Below are 13,145 nucleotides of genomic sequence, written 5' to 3'. Positions count from 1 at the left end.
AGGGCAGGGTTCATACCTGAGCCGATTGCCAGGAGGTGTCAGAGCCTTATGAGGTGGGATGTGGGAAACAGTGAGGACTGCCGCAGGTTATTGCAGGTGAACCCAAATGTCTTTCCATGTATCCTGACCCACAAGGGCTTAATCATTATCATCCACCCCTCAGCCTCCTATTGTCCAAGCCATGAGGTTAATCCCTTTAGAGCAGTTCAACTGTCAGCACAAAGGATTAACAGCCAGGGCTCATGAGTGATCACCAGCCAAGCCGCTCTGAGTCCAGCCCATTGGCTGCTGCTATTTGTTACTGTTTCCATCCAGATGGTGTCATTATTGGACTGAATAGCGACTGCAGTCCATGTGGACGGTTGCCTTGACTAGATACACCTCTAAACCAGGCATCAAAGGGGATATGAAAACCAATATATGTATCTATATATATGACTGAAACATTGCGCTGTACACTGAAAATTGACACAATGCAAACTGACTATACTTCAATTAAAACAAAACAAAACAAAGGGAATTTCCCCCATTCTCTCTTCTCAGGCTGCAGGGGCTGCCATAGGAATAGGGGTGAGGGCATCTGGAGGATGACATATGCTACAGGGCCTAACAGCACCCACGTTTTTAGAGACAGTGGGCTGGTGGACAGGGTGCTTCTCTGCTGCAAATAGGCCTGCCCCTTAGTCAAAGTAGGGGTCTGAGCCAAATGGCAGAGGTGGGCTGATGGATAGGAAGGGAAGTTCTGATCGCAATGTGCCATTCCTTCGTGAGAGGCTGTGCCTGGGGGAGTGCTATGTACACTGTAGGAGCCGTTGCTTTATGGGGCTACGGCAAGTTTCTGCCCCCTTGCAGAGTTGGGCCCCATACCTAGGGGTACTCTCTCTTTTATTGTTGTCTCTGCCTCGGTGCCCAAACCGTGCCTTTCAGAGCCACAAACACGACTAACTCGCAGGGTAGCTTGGGGGATGCCTAGGGCTTTAATCTGCTTGCCTAGTATTTTTGCCTTCTCAAAGGCGGCTCGCTGCTCTGATCCCCGGTCCCATGTGTGCCCCTTCTTTGCCAGGTGATATGAGGGATGGAGGCACTGTGCCAGCTGGGAGTAAGAGTCCTCCAAAACCTCAGAACCCCTACAAAGGCTGGTGTCTCCTTCACATTCCTAGGGGTTGGATAAGCTTTCATCTTATCAGCCGCAGGTTCTGGGACAACACACATCTTACCTGACCAAATGATCCCCCAAAACTTCATGGTGGTGCCTGGGCCTTGAATCTCCTGTGGGTTCATCCTCTCCCTCACAGATGTTCCAGCAAAGCCTGCAGAGTGCCCTACAGCAGGGGCAAGTCGTTGCGTGTCAACATGACATCATCAGTGCAATGGGTTCATTTTATTGACTTGAGGAAGGAGAACAGGAGCAGGTCTCAGGTTATAATCCCATGACGTGAAATGGGGCTGTGCAGGCAGCCTTGGGGAAGCCCTTGAAGGGTCCATTCTGGCACCTCTCAAGTGAAGACAAATTTATCTGTGACTCAGTGGCCAGGGGTGTACAGAAAAAAGCACTTGCTAAGTCCAGCATAGCATGGTAGACTCCTAGGACCAAGGCCAAGGGATCTAAGATGGTGACAAGGATGGGCACAGCCACATGGATGGGAGACATTACCTTGTTCAACTCTCAGCAGTCCACTGTCATCCACCTTGAGCCTTCTGGCTTTTTTATTGGCCATACTGGGCTGCTGAAAGAACCATGGCAGAGTGTACAGTCCTCACTCGGTGCAGTCCTTGGATCGTTTCTCCTGTCTCCTTATTCCAACTTACATTGTTTGACAGTTAACATTCTTCCTGGGGGTGGCAGGCTTACTGTTTCCCATTTGGCGTTTGCCATCAGCACTGGTTTGATTAACCGGGAAATGGAATTCGCTGATAGAGGTTTGCAGAGTTTGACCTTTTAGGATATCAATGCCCAGTACATTCTCTGGTTTTGGAGAGATGAAAACCTCATATTCTCCAGGCAGTGGCCGGCGGTGGGGGAAAAACACCCAATTTGCAGTGTCAAAAGTGTTTTGACCATAACCATTTGTCCTTGGTAACAATCAGTGGTGCTGAGGGGACCAGAAAACTTCTGAGGGGTCCCATGTATTAAGGTGCGTTCAATTCCAGTGTCCACCAGAGCCATCACCTTTTATTTCTGGAGGCCCAGTGAATAGTGAGCTCAACATGAGGCTTCCGAACACCTCCAACAACCCTCACCTGGAGGCAGTCTTGGCCTGCATCCTATATTCGGGGCATGGGAAACACCCGCTCAGAATAAGACTGTTATCCCTGATGCCTCTGCTGGAGCAGTGGGGCAGGTCTGATTTGTTGTTTAGGTTTTAAGTGCCATTGCCTCCTGTATCCCATAGCCGCACTAACCATACCGGGGTACTTCTCCGTCCTTCTGCTGGGATTTCGCAGCTAGAGCAGTGGGAGCATATTCTTTCTAAACATGTTGCCCTGCTGGCTGGGGTTGTGGTTGATGTGCTTTTGCTCTCCTCTGTGTTAGAGATCCGACAGCCTGGCTGCTTCATCTGTTTCATTATCAATCACCATAACATCCTCCTCTTCATTCTCATCACTTTCCCAGGGACTCCACCTTTTAATGCCCCACCTGGACTCTGTCATTAGTGTCCACACCATTATCTGAAGCAGCTTGCACTCTGAGGTCTCCACGCTAAGGCCTCCAACTTATCCTGATCTCCCACCTTGTCTGCCAGCCCTGAAGTGAGCAGAGCAGTGGATGCCTGCACATCCTTCTCTAACCCCAGCTCTTCTTCCAACTTTTTAACCTGAGCTTCAGCCTCCAGTTGGGCACTGGTGGCCATTGAAGTGCCCACAGGAGAGGCCAGCCCACTGCAGCAACCATTTGTTTCTTCTCTGCCTTGGGACACTCTGTGTAGTTCCTCCAGCTGGTGTTTTCAGGGGATCCTGTACTTCTGCATCTAACATGTGGGCCACCCCCCACACAGAGATCGATGGTTAACTTGGGATTTCCCCCACAGATGCCTTTCCCCCAAAGCGCATGTCTTCGGTCTCCTGGCTGGCTTGCCAATGATTAGTCTGCAGACTTGGGAACTTCCTGGGTGTAATATGAAACTAGCTCCCATATATGGAGGGAAGGGAGAGTTGGAAGAAAGAGGAAAATCACTTTAGATTGGCGGCGGCAGGTTTAATAAGCAAGGGAACTTACATACAAGGCTTGGGTTGGATGGTGCAAGATGAGTAGATCTCTGCACCCGCCAGAATCTTAAACTTTTATAGAGGCCTTAATGGGGCTTAGTCATGTATATGGTCCAGCTGGTCTGAACAACACATTGCTATCTCAAGGCTGTGTCCTTGGGCAGCTTCTAGCATGGGGGAAGGTGAGTGGAGGACACTTTCCAAGGACAGGGGAGGGGTGAGGAGCCTCCTATTGCCCAGGTCCAGCTTGTGGGTCAACTTGCAGTCACATCCTCTTAATACCCTCTGTCAACAGAGGCACCTAACACACATTAGTCAAGGAAATGATGCTGCAGACAGATCTGCACCAGAGAAAAGGGTGGAGAAGGTGGCTATGTTTTTCAGCCAGAAATTGCCCTGTGATTGAGCTGGCTCACTCTCCCAGTTCCTTTACCCCGAGCGCCTTGCTCAGCCCCTAGACTCCACTTTTATTCCACCTGGTTGGAACTGAGCTACCGAATGGTCGACTCGGCCTGAAACTACGAAAGTGAGTCAAGGAGAGAATTAAGTAGCAATTCTAAGAGATAAAAACATTAAGAAATATTGCCTCAGACTAAAAAAATTGCCCCCAGATTTTTCTCAAGTGCAGCGGAAACGAAAGCAGAAAATTGCTCTGTGCCATTTCTGGGGCCCACTGCTATTAGAGACAGATGATAAACCTCACCAAATTGGCGCACCACGCAGCGGGCTGGAGCGGATAGACGTAGCTTGCCCTTTTTAAACGGAGCTAACATGGCAACAAGCTGATTGCAGCTAAATCAAACCGTGCCACTGAGCACTCTTTCTGGAGGCCACCAGTTGAAAGGAATAAATATAAATACGTATGTCAATGCCGCTTGTGTTCCTTTACTTAGATCCCTCCAGAAAGGGGCAAAAAGGAACTAAGCAGCTTAAACTTCCTCCCCTCTGTTTCATCGATTGGGATGTGGTCTCAAATGATCCTGATTTTTAGGCAGATTTGTGGTTTCAGAATCTCCCTGTAAGGTCCAGTGTGTCTTCAGAATCAAACCAGTGTTTTAACCTTAGTCCTAATGTATGTTAGCTGAGTAGTCTAAGTGGGTACCTTCCTTCCCTGGTCCTTAGTTTGAGGAATAAGAGTTATTACATCTTTTGTGTTACTCTCCCCCCATTCCTACAAACAGAACGAGCTTTTTGCTCATTTTAATTTGTTTTTGGCAGTTGAATCTCCATTGGTAAATGTGCAAAATAGATTGAGAGAGGGAGAGTAAAGGAGGCTTGAGAGGGAAAATGGAAGGGCACAATAAAAAGCCTAAATAGGGCAGAGGGTATAGCTCAATGGTAGAGCTCATACTTAGCATGCATGAGGTCCTGGGTTCAATCCCCAGTACCTCCATTAAAAAAAAAAAAAAAGCCTAAATAAAGTGGAATAATAAAGAGGTAAAAGAGAAAGAGAAGAATTACGGGGACTGGGGAGTTTGGGAAAGTCCTGTGAGAGAGTCTGGAGTGGCCACAGAATTCCTGAGAATAGAAAGTTGGTGGTGGGGAGTTTGAGAGGCAACTGTAAATCAGGAGTTTGATTCCTGTAAATATATTTTTAAAAGAGATGCATGTAAGGAATGGATTCCCTTTATAATTCCTCAGTTTAGTTTTAAGGCCGGATGACACAGAGATTGGACCACAAGGGCCATAGTTCAAGTCATGTACACATGAACTTATTTTGATTTTATAATGTTAAAACATAGGTTTAGGCATTTCAATTTTTAAATATGACAATCCTGAGAGTTATATATAACATATTAGGTCAGATTTTGAATCCAGGTCTAAATACCAATCCTTATGCTTTTCCATATCATGTTTCCAAGCCACCTGGATTCCGAATGGAGGTATATGACCAAACTTAAATGACTGTTTTAAGTAACAGGAATTGTTTCACGAAGAAGCTTTTTGCCTTGTTAAATAGTGGAGGGCAAAGGTTCAGCTGTTGGCCATAACTGGGTCAGATACTCATTAGTACACACTTTCGTTCAATCAGCAAATATTTGTTGTATGTGACACACACTGTAAGGAGCTGGGAAACAAATACAGATTAAAAAAGAGGTGGGATCTCCATTCTCATGGAGATTATAGCCCTAGTGGGAGATAGGCATTCATCCACTAATAAATTCATAAATACATATAGACCAAGTTATTTGAAAGAAAAGAATATGGTTTTCTGAGAACCTGTACTGAAGTAACCTGAGATTGGGCGCATGAGGATGTGCATTCAGACTTTTTCAGTCTAGAATGCTGCCGCCTCTCTTTTGTTCAAAATACCTGTTGGCTGTCTACTTTGTTCACTGCATTTGTGCCTAGAATAATGCTTGGCATGTAGTAGGTGAAGTCCCCACATTGTATGACTTACATTCTGGTAGAGGAGATGGACAACAAACAGATAAACCAATATATGACATGTTTTCAGGTGGTGATAAGGGAGATAAAGGAAAATAAGACAGAGTGATGAGGAAGAGTACCCATGGTGTTATTTTTGATCAGATGTTGGGTAACAACATATGAGGAGGTGACACTGAAGGAGAGGCATGAATGATGGCTAGGACTGAACCATGCGACACGGGGGAGAACAGCACTTCACATCAAAGGAACAGAAAGAAAGCAAAGCATCCAGGACAGGTGTATAATTAGTGTGCTCAAATAATAGAGAAGCAAGAAACAAGGGGCAGTTCAAAGGAAAGCTATAGAAAACGCAGTAGGAGAGATGACCAAGGGCCACTTTGTAGACCTTGGTAAAAATTTTGGATCTTAATGCGATGGGAAGCATTTGGGTACCTTTGAGCAAGGGAGTTACCTGACCTAATACACACACACACACACGTGTATGTGTTCTTATATATCTATAGACACGCCTATATATGTGTGTCTATATATATCAATACATGTACATATCTTAGCTATGTCTCCTAGGAGTAAAGGTGACTATTTCTGGTCACTGGGCACACTCCATCAATTGGCATAAATCAGAATTTCTTAAATGAAATTTGTACCCCTATGGCATAATGTAAATGATAAAAGGAAGGGATCTCGTTTTGTCATTTTCCTTTCAAATATCAAGTTGTATTAAAGAAAACATTTTTTTCAATCACAGGTGCAGATGGGAAGAATGAGTGACATCTTGATGTCCTCTCTTTGATAAGTCTTCTCCCTTGGCAGCTTCCAGTGTACTTTTAGGAACAAGCTTCAATTTATCTTTTACAGAGTAGATCCGTGTCTTGGAGCCAGCAGAGCTACATTTAAAAGTATGCTTCCAGCCTGAGAGTCTCAGAGGAGCAGCAAAGCAAAGAACAGGACATTGCCCTGAATGTTTGGTGAGCTCAGATGGGGGCTGAGCCGTCAAATGGAACTGTCACCATCACGATCCCTGGCATTTGAGGTTCCAAAACACTTCTTACATTCACTCATTCATTTGATCTTTGTAACAACCCAGTGTAATAATCCAGGCAAGTGTGTTTGCTTCCAGTGTTACTGGTGAGTAGTGAGACTTAAAGAGGTGAAATAAATGTCTAGAAATGAGGGCTCACACATAAATTTGCTGACAAACAGAATTATACATGTAAGATTTTTGACACAGTGACAATAGTACAATAGTAGGCTCTCAATAATTTTAATCTCCTGACCCGAAGGGCCACACTATATATATTTATGTATGAATTGTTGAGCTATCCCTAACCAGTCTTCAGTGATTTAAAAGCTTTAGTCTTTCACTTTCTCTGGTTTTTGTGCTTCAGTCTCCATATCTTCAGCAGCCCATGGACAGAGATTTATTTACGTTAGGGATATTTCAGTAGAACCTGGTTTCCTAAGACCGCATGTTTTCCAGCTTTCCCATGGGTGTATTCCACGTGGCAATTCTTGAAGGGAGGAAGCCCTTGGAAAAGATGGAACTGGTGTCAAGGAGGAACGCAGACAGAATTCCCAGCATTGCTGTACTTCTCCATGGGAATCGTGATGCTGGTCCTTGAAGCCTTAAAACATCCTGGAAATCCTTACAGAACCTCTGTATAGAATATAACCTAACACGAAAATCAAACTTCAGATAATTTAAACTCCATGTGTATTCTGTAAAAAAAAAAGTATTGTTTAACTACACATGAAAGGCACAATTTCTCAGCAAACTAAATAGAATGAACACCTGTTGAGGTCTTGGGGCCTTTGGGGCTTTTATTTGAAGGGAGTTGGAGGTGGAGTTTAAACTCTGAGGCTACGCAGATTTCAAACTTTCTATTTAGAATAAGTTCTCTATTGTATATAGTGTGGGAGTGCCTCACATTTCAGAAACTGAAGGTGGTTAGGTATAGAGTCAGAGGGATCTTTCTCTTCCCACTTGTGCATTCAGGACACTGTTTTATGGAATCTACTATTAAAGACCTTTTCTCTTTGTCTTCCTCCTATTCCTCCCTCCTCTCTCCTCCTCCCCTTCCTCTTCTTCCTTCTCCTTCCTCCTCTTCCTTATCCCTTCTCTCTCTCCGCTTTTTTGTTTTTAATCATGAGGGAGTTACCCAAATAGCGAAGGACAGTGTAGGATTTCCTAGTTACGACAGCAGAGTCAAGAGTCATTTGTAGTGGCATCAGCTGTCTGGTGACTGTTCTGGTTGCACGTCAGTGGTGGTGGTCTTCAGACTCACTCAACCAAGTGACCTTGGCCGTGTTTATTGGTTCCTGCTCATTTTCCTTGCTCTGTTGTCTGCTTTCTGTTGTTTCTGTGAGGTATAGTATATCCTTCCAATAAGGTCTTTTTGTGTGTCTGTGTATAAATTAGAATTGGCTCCTACTGCACATAATAAAAAACCTGACCGGTAGACTGAATAACAGCAGTTTCTGTACTTTCTTGCCTGCCTATCCTTATTTGACTTATCCTGTAAGAACTGATTTAAATTCCAACTCTTGAATGCAGCCCTGCAAGACGACCTCATTTCTGTGTTAATGTTGTGCGTTTGGAGTGTGTGGGGTCCTGTACTATTTAACATTTTATCATGTTATTCCTGGTAATTTTTTCTAACTGAATTAAGTTGATTTATTTTAAATTCCTAATTCCATGATAAGTTCCTCAAGGGCCGATTCTGTCTCTATCCCCCCCACTATAATTTTTCTCCTTTTCCTCTCGCCCTGATAGAACCATGTATGAGACTGAGCACACCAAAGGTTTGAAGGTCAGACCATACTTGTTTTTCTTTAATTGATGTATGTTGTAGTGCCTTGTTGATTAACAAAGATTAAACCAAGCCAGTGCAACCTGTGTTAGAAACACCTATGGCTGCATTTGTAGCTCATCTGAACGTGAACAGTGTAAGATACTGAGTTTGAACTCTCGAGCAGACAGCCCTGGATTTGACCTTGGAAAAGCATCAGCTTTTTCTAGATATATGGCCTTAGACTGGCTAAAATTTGCTTACTCATAAATGGTTTGAATAACGCTTTCTTTCCAAGGTAGAAAAGAGGATTAAGTAAAGTAGTAGTAGTAGTAGTAGTAATAATAATAATAATAATAATAATAATAATAATAATAATAATAATAATAATAATAATAATAATAAAATAAAGCATCTAAAGCTTATATCAAGAGCTCAGTAAATTCTGGCCCTCTTTATTGATCAGTGAATTTATCATCAGTCTGATGTAGCTTGTCAGAAAATTGATGAATGCATAGAGTGATTTAATAGAAGCAACGTACTAAAATCGAGGGAAGTGAAAACTCCACTGTCCCTCAGCCCTTGTTATCTACTGAAAGTAAGCATTTCTGGGGTCCTTTACATAGAATATTGACAAAGTAGTACATTTTCAGGGATGAGGAACCTGGAAGGTTTTCCTGTTGTGAATGAGTCTTCCTTTGTGTTGCCCTAGAAGTAAGGTCTAGAAACAGTGGCTTCTGATGACATTGAAGAAGATTGCCGGCTGACTTTCCCCTGTGACTGTCAGAACGCTGAATGGGCAACTGGAGATGCTCAGTTGGAAACCGCATTAATACTTGACAAATGTGTAAAGGACTGAGCACGGGAAAAGCAGGCTGTGTAAAGCTATCTTTACAGATTCCTTCCACAGATTCTCTAGTGATCCTTCTGGCTGCTCATCGCCTGGAATAAATGATTCCCTTAAGGGCCATGTATCTCTGGAAAATTTCTAGCACCAATATTTCAGATGTCTCTCCTTCACTTCTAGCAACATTTTCCAGACTTTTCTGATTGCATCCAGTCCTGGCTCAAGGACGCTTGTTTGAATTATACTACAGGGCCTTGCCCTACACTGTTTTCCTTAACCACGTCCATTTACACAGCAGTGGGCTCAGAATCCAGACTGCGGCTCGGGATAGTGGGCTACACTTGCTTTATTTCCTGGCAACACTTTACATCACCTTGGGGTCTGCTATTGTGCCTGCTCAGGGCATTTTGTGAAAATCGCCAGTAAAAAGATTCCTGCATCTGCAGGTGTCACCCTTTAACATGATGGAAGGAAAATGTTGAAAGTACTGGAGATGCTTGTTACTTCTACGTTTTGAACTATCTGTGGATGCAATCCATTACCTGAAGCTTCCCTGTAGAGATGCTTTCTGATTCTGCTGAAACTACCTGTACTCTAAGGCAGCCTCACATCATCGCTAACTTTCCACCTCCCTCTTCAGGATCAGACTTCTTTGTCCATTGACAATGGGGTCAGGGAAAGGAACTTGCCATTGCTGGACATTGTGTAGGTGTTTCACCTCAGTCATCAAATTCAGAGCTTATGCTCACCCTATCTGGGAGGCTCTGTGACTCCTATTTCATAGAAGAGAAAGCTGAGGATCAAAGGAGTTGAGTGAATTGCTGAAGACAAAAATTTAGTGAACCGTGGAGATAAGTACGTGATTTTCATGATTACATTTACAAGAGTCAGTTTTGCTTGCCAGTAAGAACCCTGATACAGGAATCAAGTCCTCTTTGAATCAAAGCCTACACCCAATCATCAGCTCAAATTCATTGCTTCTCTTTGAGAAGAACATTATAGGTGAGTTAACTGCTTACTAAAAAGATCTAAAGAGAGATACTCTTTTTCCCTAGGGTCCTGGTGGGTCATCATTTGTAGGGTAAATGTGTGTGTGTGTGTGTGTGTGTGTGTGTGTGTGTGTGTGTAGAGGTGTATATGATTTCAAATCTGTTTCATTTTTCGTTAACTGAGGCTCAGAGAAGTTAAGCAGCATGATCCAGTTCAGCTTTCTCATGTGAGTGATGGACATAATACTCATCTCATGTAGATTATGAAATGAGCCATTTGTTTAAAGCACTTCTCACAGAGTAGATATTTAAAAACACTTACTAATTATTGTAATCCCCTTTATGAACCTATGTTTTTCTGAGGTAACATTACAAAGTCAACCAAAGTAAGGAATCAAAGCGAAGTGAAATAGATGCCTTTGGTTCTGTTGATTGAAAATAGGTGGACATCTTCAGCCAGTTGGACTCTGGTCACTCTTTTGCAGAGTGAGGGGCAGGACTGACAGAAAGTTAAAACCCTCAGGCATGTTTGAGAGAGAGTTAAGCACTGGCAACCGTTATGTCCCAAATCAGTGATTTTCAGAATGTTCTGGAGAGCCCTAGGGTTCTCTGGAAAGCCTCCGGGGGTGTCAAGGAGAGCAGGTGATGGAGGAGATGGTGTCAGCCTGAGCCTTGCTCCATTTGAATTCCTCATCATGTCTTTAAGTTACTGCTTGAATCATGGCATCCTAACTACACAGTGGGAGTTATGACCAGTGGACTCACTGGCCACAGTTAGTGTCACCTCCTCTTCATTTGTATAAAACCAGGGCTTCTGCTTTCCCAGGTATTCATATCTGTTGTGTGTCTTTGGAAAGGGACCATGATCAATGTAGCCTTTGGTGGCCCTCACGATGAGGCTCAGGCTTGTGTGGATGTACCGTAGACCGACTGACACCCTCTCCTTATCTGTGGCCTTGGGTTCATTCACAAGGGCATCTGCTCCTTTTTCCTGCTTTGGTGTAGACTCCTCTGCACAGAGCTGGAGGCTGAGGTCTCACAAGAGCTCAGCGTGTGATTTTACATTCAGATGATCAGATAACTAAAAAGTGCTAATAGTTTATGCTGTGGTAAAATATGCTTTTTCTTTTTCTGTACATAATTGCCTTTGTATTTGGCTACCCTTATCCCCAGCTGACAGTGTGTTAATTAAAAGTTGAGGTGAGAGAACATGGGGAAGTCTATGGAGAAACATGCTTGCCTTTTGTTTAATCCTACCACTCCAAAAAATGCTCTAAGCCCTATGGTAAGCAAGTAGAGAATTGAAAAGTGAGAAAAAGCCAGACACAATGTGTTTTTCAAAAATATCTTATTTTGTTTATTCTTGACTTTTAAGAAAAGGCTCAGAATTCAAATGCCTTTTGTCCCAACTCTATATTATTGCTCCAAGAAATGATCAAGAGCATTGAATCTTTTCATACAGAAAGCATGTAAAAATAAGCAAATCATATATCTCTCTATATATCTATATATCCTTTTATAATTTTTAAATGATAAATTCAGCACAGGACCTAATCTAAGTCAAATGTGAATCCCAATCCTGAGAATAATTTGTTAAATTAAAATCAAGAGTTGTTTCCTAAATGGATGCTCCTATAAACCACTGCTCATAGGCTTACAGTGGGAAGCATACATTATTTTATTTATTCCATCACATGGCTTTCTGTGTTCACTTCTGCAGAAAAACAGAAGTTGCAGGTAACTAGAAAATAAATTTATTTCTATTCTCACTGTCATAACCTTACTCACTTTTAGCTGCTGCCTCCAAGTTATATGTAGTCTCTCCACAGTGTGGTCTTCTTTCCTGACATTTTCCCTGAGCTTCGTTTCCAAGAAGAAAAGGAAACATATTCGTAAGCTTCTCCTAGATGCATAGTTGGTTGACTTTTGCCATCTTTTCTTTTTCATAATACAGGGTCATTAAAGCTACCATTAGCCTAACTTACTTTCCCAGAGTTAGGCCAATACACAAATGATCTTTGCAAACAAGCTAATAAGAGGTGTGGCGGGGTGGGAGGCTATCTTAAGGATTTCTCTTTTCTCTTGATATAGGTATTGTTGAAAGCTTCACCAGGTTTTGCCATCCTCTGTTTTGGAAACCTTGTAATTTACAGAGGAATAGTTCTCTTGGCATCAACCCTGCCATAGACTCAATGTTTGTGTCTCCCCCAAATTCATATGTTGAATCCTAATTCTCTGTGGAGTTTGGAGGCAGGGCCTTTGGGAAGTGATTAGATCACAAGGGCAGAACCTTTCAAAATTGGATTAGTGCCCTTATACAATACACTCCAGACCCTTTTTGGTTGCATCGTTTGCAAATATTTTCTCCCATCCTGTAGGTTGTCTTTTTGTTTTGTTGATGATATCCTTAGCTGTGCAGAAGCTTTTAATTAGATCCCACTTGTTTATTTTTGCTTTTATTTCCATTACTCCAGGAGCTGGTTCAAAAAACATATTGCTATGAATTACGTCCAAGAATGTTCTACCTATGTTTTCCTCTAGGAATTTTATAGTATCTGGTCTTACATTTAAGTCTTTAATCCATTTTGAATTTATTTTTGTATATGGTATTAGAGAATGTTCTAATTTCAGTCGTTTACAGGTAGCTGTCCAGTTTTCCCAGCACGACTTACTGAAGAGACTACCTTTTCTCCAGTGTATATTCTTGCCTCCTTTGTCATAGATTAATTGACCATAAGTACATGGGTTTATTTCTGGACTTCCTATCCTGTTCCATTGAGCTATGTGTCTGTTTTTTGTGCCAGTGCCATACTGTTTTGATTACCGTAGCTTTGCAGTATAGTCTGAAGTCAGGTAGCCTGATTCCCCCAGCTCCATTCTCCTTTTCAAGGTGGTTTTGGCTATTTGGGGTCTTTTGTGTTT

Source organism: Camelus dromedarius, chromosome 9 (genome assembly GCF_036321535.1).
Source record: "Camelus dromedarius isolate mCamDro1 chromosome 9, mCamDro1.pat, whole genome shotgun sequence".
NCBI classification, from domain to species: Eukaryota; Metazoa; Chordata; class Mammalia; order Artiodactyla; family Camelidae; genus Camelus; species Camelus dromedarius.
Note: the sequence above shows the minus strand (reverse complement) of the source record.